The sequence below is a fragment of the Montipora capricornis genome, chromosome 3 (genome assembly GCF_036669925.1).
Source record: "Montipora capricornis isolate CH-2021 chromosome 3, ASM3666992v2, whole genome shotgun sequence".
NCBI classification, from domain to species: Eukaryota; Metazoa; Cnidaria; class Anthozoa; order Scleractinia; family Acroporidae; genus Montipora; species Montipora capricornis.
In genome coordinates, this window is record NC_090885.1 from 54,155,638 (window position 1) to 54,163,137 (window position 7,500).

The following is a 7,500-nucleotide window of genomic DNA, read 5'->3' on the forward strand; positions in this document are numbered from 1 at the left end:
TGTCTTAAGATATCCTGGCAGTGTTGAGATATAATCGCCATTCGCCTCCTTTGCAGCGATGAACTTTTTTAGGTCATATGAGACAAATATTGTTCCATTTTGTTTCCCCGCTGAATGAATTAAGGTTAAACGGAACGCAAGTCAACGATGGTACAACTATGCTCGCTCAAAATTCAAGAATTGAAGCAGGAATTTTATCCAGCCCGGTTGTCTTAATGCGTAGAGTCACGGTTACAAAACAGCTTACCCCTTAGATCAGCGACTACTCCATCATGGAATATTCTCCACAATACTGAAAGTAGGCTGAGGCGGTTCGACTGAATTGCGACAACAGAACATACGTTTGATTTCAAGACGAATAAATTATCTTTTTTGATCAATGCGTACACGACGAAATTAACGCTGGAGTTTAAATGGACGAACAAGTAAGCTACTTTTATGAGAACGGTTCAATAGAGCAAAGCCTGTAGGTAAAGCAAAACAATAAAGAGACACTAAGGCTGTTACAAAGACGGAACAAATAACGAGATAACGGAGCCAAGAAGGCTTGTAGACAAATTTTTTCTCCTATGCCGGCTTCGAAATTTCAGCTCCTTTGGTTTGTAGTTGTGATTTATGTCAACCGCTTGGGTGGTTATTTGCTTGGATACTTTTCGTGAAATAAAGACAACACGAAGATAAATAAAAATTAGTACAAGGCAAGAAACAATGCCGAATAAAACAACCACAGCCATTAGATAATATTTTTCGATCTTCTGTTAAAAGTGATCGTTTTCAAACCAAAGGAGGCGAACAAATGTTGCAGCGAACGAGGAACTCCAGGCTATGGCCACCATTGCAATTACTCGCTCGGTTGTCAACAACGATTCATACCTCAGAGAGTGCACAATGACCAATGTATCTGTCGATTGTCATGGCCCAAAGGTTCTTTGTTGAAGAAAACAGCAGAAAGTTATAAAATACAATCTGCAAGTACCAGGTTGCATCGAAAATAAAACTTGCATGCAAATTCACTTGGTGTGACCAACAAACCGATGCAAAAGTTTGCAATCGCAAAGGATAGAACGAACCAGTTACTGGTTACTCGCAGATGCCGTCTGCAAGTCATAAAATAAATGAGGAGACGGCCGTTTCCAGTGATTGTCAGCACAGCGATGATACCACGGATGATTGAATACCAAGTATCCAATGGTTCCGTTAAAATACCACTACTGGAACTTAGAGTATGGTTGCTGGTACTGTCCGCCATACTTCTCCATACGAAGGCCTTTGCTGTGAAGTACCGGGTTGCTTTATGTAATATTCCTTGCTCAAGGAAGAAGACACCTGACAGCTGTATTAAGTGCTCGCCAAACCTAAATTTGCTTCAGACAAGTGGGGGTCAACTTTTTTCCTTTCAAGCCATTGTAAATATCCCTTCAATACGCTGAAGCGTTCATAATGTTGTCAACCTTTGCCGTTCGATGAAGGACCTAATTTTAACTAGGATTTAAGAGCGTATCCAGGGGTAGACCAGGCAGGTGTGCTACATGTCATTTCACGGATTGCCACGAAACTTGATCACAATTTAAGACTGACTCAAAAAACTAAAAAACCCAAAGCAGTTTGCATTTTGGATATTTCCGGGGGACCACCCCCCTCGGTTTTTTCATGAAAATCTAAAAAAATTACCCTGAAATTAAGTAAGAACACAGTGCTCTTAAATTTAGCCTTTTTAACCAATGATAATTTGGCTCTGCATGTAGATATGCCTATCTTTCCTGCGTACAAGGCAGGGATAATCGGTCAATTTGATTGATACCTTGTCCATCAATGGAGGTTAATAATTAACCATGCATTTAGGCCTCCCAAAATAAGCCGGTTTTAAGGTAAAATATCTCCAATGGCCATTTCGCTACTGTAAAGATTATAGTATCCTAGTCAAACTCAGTGTTTTCTCTCTTAAAGTCGGCAGAAAAAGCTTTGGGCAACGCTGTTTTTTCGCCGTGCACATCGGTTAAAAATTGCACCTAGCGAGAGCAATTCTGACTTTGCGTTGACTTAAGATACGGAGATAATCTCTTTAAATGAAACTAAAATTATTGTTTTGACAGTGATTTCGTAAAATATAAATTGTTTAGATTCTGGAAAGCTCTATTAAATCATAAAGAAAATGATAAACAGAAAATTTAATATCAAAAGCGACAATTCATTTAATTATATTGAAAATCGCTCATGTTTCAGAGAACTTCATCGAATTTTAAGCCGCTTCGATAAAAAAAAGGAAAGTAATGCAATCACAAGATTTTTTTCTTAAGTTCCTATTGCTTTTAATTGTTGACTTTTAATACTCCACTTCATTTAAACCAGAAAGAACTATCGTAGATTAAAAGTCGTGTTGACATCAGTTCGACTACGTAGAGCGTGACAAGAATTACAGTTCCCTTTTAAACACAACTACAACTGTATAATCTCAGGTATATGTTGACCCTAAAGTAACTTTAAAGTTTCATACTTTCAAAGAACAGATCTGCAAACAATTCAGGCACGAACGAAATGCTAAATTACTACTCAAACTATTTGCACTGACTGACTTTGTACGTGTTCTGTTTGTTTCCTTCCAGCATGACCCGATATAACCGTCTAGTCTGCGATAATTCTTGCATCTTTTATACAATTGTTTTTTTTTCCTTTGATAACAATGTAAAACATGTGTAGAATTACGCTGAGGCCTTGATTGCCCTTGTGTCACAGTAAATTTCAACGTAACATTTCACGATTTGCCTGCGTAACTAAAGATTGCGTGACTCGGATGTGAGATCTGCCCAGATTCTCCGTGACCTTAAATGGATTAGTCTGGCTGGCAGAGGTGAAAAACAAATGAACTCTTTAATGTTCAAAACAGTGACCTTATTTAAGTGAAAAGGATTCCCTGACTAAATAAATTTTTGTTGTTGTTGTTTTTGTTATTCAGCGGACACTAAACCTCCTTTTGTCATTCATTTATGTCAGGGACCGACCGTTTAGTCATATATGGCAAGGGGTTGTAGTTTTAAAAAAAATCCAGTCCATCAAAATTAAACCTCCCTAACAGAACACTCAACGAAAAGGTATTGCAAAAATATGTCAAAAGTACCCTGCTTTAAAAAAAACCCTCAAACTATCTTGTCCTTTTAAAGTGTATTCCAAACACTTTCACTGTATGTTTAAAACGCCTACAGTTCAAGATCTCTCCTTATTTGTCGCCTTGTTCGTACCATATCCGCCTCAACCACGAGGTCATCAACATCATCACCTTCTTCATCACTGACCTGACTGGCTATTTCCTCGCGTTGTAATTGGCCACTTTTATAAGAGCGGAGAGCCTGCTGAAATACCGGGTGATCTGCTGTTCTGTTAACCAATCAGTTTTGCCAAACATCTTCTCCCCGTTGGCAGTCCTCAGTGTTCTCATCCTTGTAGCCACTTCTGAGCCATTAGCCTTTTTTCCGGTTTCTTCTCCTTTAAAGAAGACGCCTTTTTTGCCTTTTCAGAGAAGACCACAGATTTCCTAGTTTTACGAAGCGCCCATCCTTCTTCTTCTTGTGTTTCTGGGATAGAAGCCCTGGTATTTTCCGCCGCCGACGTAGAGGGCTCGGCATGAATGTAGCTACCACTTACCGTTATGCAGGTATCAGCCCATTTTCGTTTGATGTCAACATAGATTCTCGCTCTATCTTTACTATATGCTTGCCGACATCCAGGTGTTTTTGGAGGGTAGCAAAGGACCGGTACATTTTAATGCACCCTTCCTCAGGACATAAAAACTGGAGAGGATCATTCTCCTCCATGCTTCCTTGGTCAAGCCTAGGCAGCTGAGATGGGCCAGGCTGATCCGCAGAAGATCTTGTGGTTGCTGCTCTTGCAAGGTACACACCAGCTGGTACACTTGGCTGACTAAAGGTTTGTTTTATTTGCATCTTTGTTGGGCCCTGGGGAGTGCCGAGCCGTGCCAGCTTCTTTCCATCAAAGTACTTGCCAGGCCCTACATTATAAGCATGCCACGCTCTCATTCCTTCCGCTTCATAAGAAAAATTATGTAATGACTGTACCCCTTGCATGGTGTGTTTTGTCATTGTTTGCGCAGATAATTTAACCTCACACACTCCCGTTAACAGCCCTTCACTCCGCCATATGATTCGATTGCTTTTTTCATGTCTTTGGCGCTTTTGACACCATTGCCCTCGTTGATATACCGTCGCATGTGGCTTTTGACCGCTGCAATGCGACGGTCGCAGATATCTTTGCCTGCCTGAGGTTCGCTGTAATCGTAACGAGAGACCTTTACTCCAACGCGTTCATCTAGGCTTGGAAGAGACAGAAGTAGGTACGCGCAATGGTAGCAGCCAGCGTTATCTGACCTTAAAAACACCTGGGTTATATCGGGATTCAGGGTTTTGAGGAAGGACAAAGTGTGTTCAATGATGGATGCCACAGCAAACCAGTTTTGGATGCACTCATCGAAGAGGTGAAGATAGGCTCTCGTCTGAAACAAAAATATGAAAGTTAAATTGCGGTGTCTGACACGACTGTTATTCCGAAAGCCACGTAAAATATTTTGAAGTCTTGTAGCCCACTGTCAAAACTGTGTTAGCCTTCTACGGAGGCAGCGAAATCTGGTACTCATTTCTAAATAAAAGGCAAGAATAGTGGAACTTTCGCACTCGTATTGACGCCCTTCCCCTTAAAAGTACCTCAATTTCCTCATTTGCAGCCTTGTTGATTGCAACGCAGACATGCCAAGGCTTCCCTTTCTTGCCAAACCAGTCTCTCTGGGTCTCTCTAAAAAATGTGGGCAAAAACTTCTTTGCCCAGTCCATGATCAAGAGAACTTGGTTAGATGCAAGCTTGTCAATAACAGCATTTTTGGCGGCGTCTTGGTGAACAGCACGCAAGATATGCGATTTCCAAGCTTCGAGATTGGGTATCGCATTTTCCATATCATGTTGTAGTTCCTCCCGCTTTTCAGGATCACTGTATTGAAAAGTTGAAAGATCAAAAACGATTACTGCAGAATCAAATGCAATTTGAATGAAGACTGTCCTCACTGTGGACTCGGCTTGGTTCCCTCTCTCTTCCTTTAGTGAATAAATATCTATAAATCTCACAGGCGAACGATACAATTCTGCTCTTGACTGTGCTCATCATCCACTTTGTGTCAAGGGTAGGAGAAGCACATGACTTGCTTAAATACCTTACCTAAAATGCAATTCAGATAATGCCAACTGAAGATCCACAATTGCGTTTTTCAAATCATCACAACGGTCACAGCTCATGTTGTGCTGATATGAACATGTCCCGCGGTACTCAGTGGTATCTGCACTGCTCAATGCATACACGCTGCAGTGGTCGGTGCATGGTGTTTCTCTTGAGATGTGTATTTTGAAATCAGAGGAAAGGTAGCGCTTCCCTGCCTTGAGACGAGTAAGGATTTCTTTCATTTGTTCTGTATCTTTGAGACCTGAATGAAACAAAATTAAACATTGATGCAGAAGGAACCAAGGGGGCAAACCAATCGCATGTTATTTTTCTTGGCATATTTACCATATTGGCGAAGTGTTCTCGTTATCTCCTCAAGCGTCGACAATGCATTTACTCCATCGTTTTGAGTGCTGTCAAGCCCAGCTAGAGACTTTTTTTGAGATGCTGCACAAACCTACGAATTGAAAATTATTGATAACAAATAACACAATAAAACTGGAAAAGCACACAAAAAAAGGAAAAAGATGGAGCAGGTATCCATGCATTCAAGCACCTGCTGTCTGTTGTACAGTAGACGTGATTTTATTATTCTTCGTCCGTTCTCTTATTTGTTTAAAAAATCGTGAATGCACGTTGTCAATTGCGAAATGCGCAAAACGCTGTTGGTACGTTGTTGGTAAAGTTGATCTTTTTTACAATCATTTGCACGGCATAGTAACGCTGTTCTTTCTGAGTAAGCAGCCTTTGCGGTTGCTACTATGTACAATATTGATTGATTGGAAATGATTGATCGATTGATTACAATTTAACAGCACAACGACAAAATAAGGAAGAAAAGGCTTTTAGGATAATCTGGAAAAGAGTATAAACTCCATACTAAGACAAATCACTGCACTAAACTAAGGTTTTAGCAAGTAACGACAAAAAGATCAAGCAAATAAATCGTACTTACTATGAATGAGCATCCCAGAGAAGCTGGGATGCGATTTAAGTGAACGAGATGATTTTACTATCGTCCGTTTTCTTTGCCTGAAAAAAACCTCAGTTATTTTCGTTGACAATTCCGAATATAACAAGAGTGGGCATGGTTTATACACTACGCTTTCTGAAAGGGTGGAAATTTTCCAAAAATCAAACGCATCTGATGCTGGTTGACCAAAAACTATCGAAGCCGTGACCAGTCTTAGGGACCCATATCTTTGAAAGCGCGAATTCTGACACTATTTTATCCCCTCATAGAATTTTGATGTCAACTAAAAGACATGACATGAAATGTGTTTGAAATCTTACCTTAATGATACTGAACAGTGTAGAGCGGCCCAGAGGCTCAAAGCTAGATTCAGTGCAGTAAGACAAATACAGCTGGACGAGACGTGATGAAATAACCGTTCTGACCACATTTGGGATCTCAACGTTTTCACCGCTTGATAATTTTAAGGTTTTCATTCCATATGCCACATCTTGAAGAAATGTGGTACTCGATATGAAATCTAAGAAGTGATCCACTTTCACAGGGTCTAGTCTTGTCCTTGTGATGGTGGGTGGCTCAATTGGCTGTCCAGGTTTTGTCTGGAAGGCATGCTTTCTCGCTTCATCGATTCTAAATTTTGTTAACCCTGGTAAGAGCTGCAAAAGTTCTGTCTTAGAATAGTCGCTAGCAAAGATGGAAAGAATCTGTTGGCGGGTGGACCAAGAGTTTGCATCTTTGTACAGTGTAACTAGTCTAGCTACTATAGCATCTTCTTTGAAAGCAGCATCTGCACCTTGCACTCTTTGATGCTTGCTCAGCACCTGTTGTAACAGCCAGGACGAGTTTCCTGGGGCTATGGCACTTAAAACAATTTCAACTGCCTATTCGGCTTTTCTCCTGTTATATCGTTGGGTAGAAGATTAAATACTCATAACATCCGACTTGCATTGTGATCTGACAGGGCTGACACGCCCATCACTTGTTTTGATTAGGTAGCTATTGAGATGCTGTAGCTGATGTTCAACGCGAGGTGTTAGCTCCAATTCGTGTGACGTCTCACCCTGGGCTAAAGATCCCTGCGATGATGATGAGAAGATGTCGGAATTTTGATCGCTTGGCTGGAACAAAAAGGTAATGCAAGTAACTTGTCGAAGGAAAATACAAAATCGTTTGTATTACTTCATCACATCAATAAGTTGCGCTGTGCCCCATATTGAACTAAATTAATTGTGACTCATCTGGAATTTACTCGTATATCGATTTATATCCTGGAATGAGACATGACACACCGTACTTCGGGGCCTTTCAAG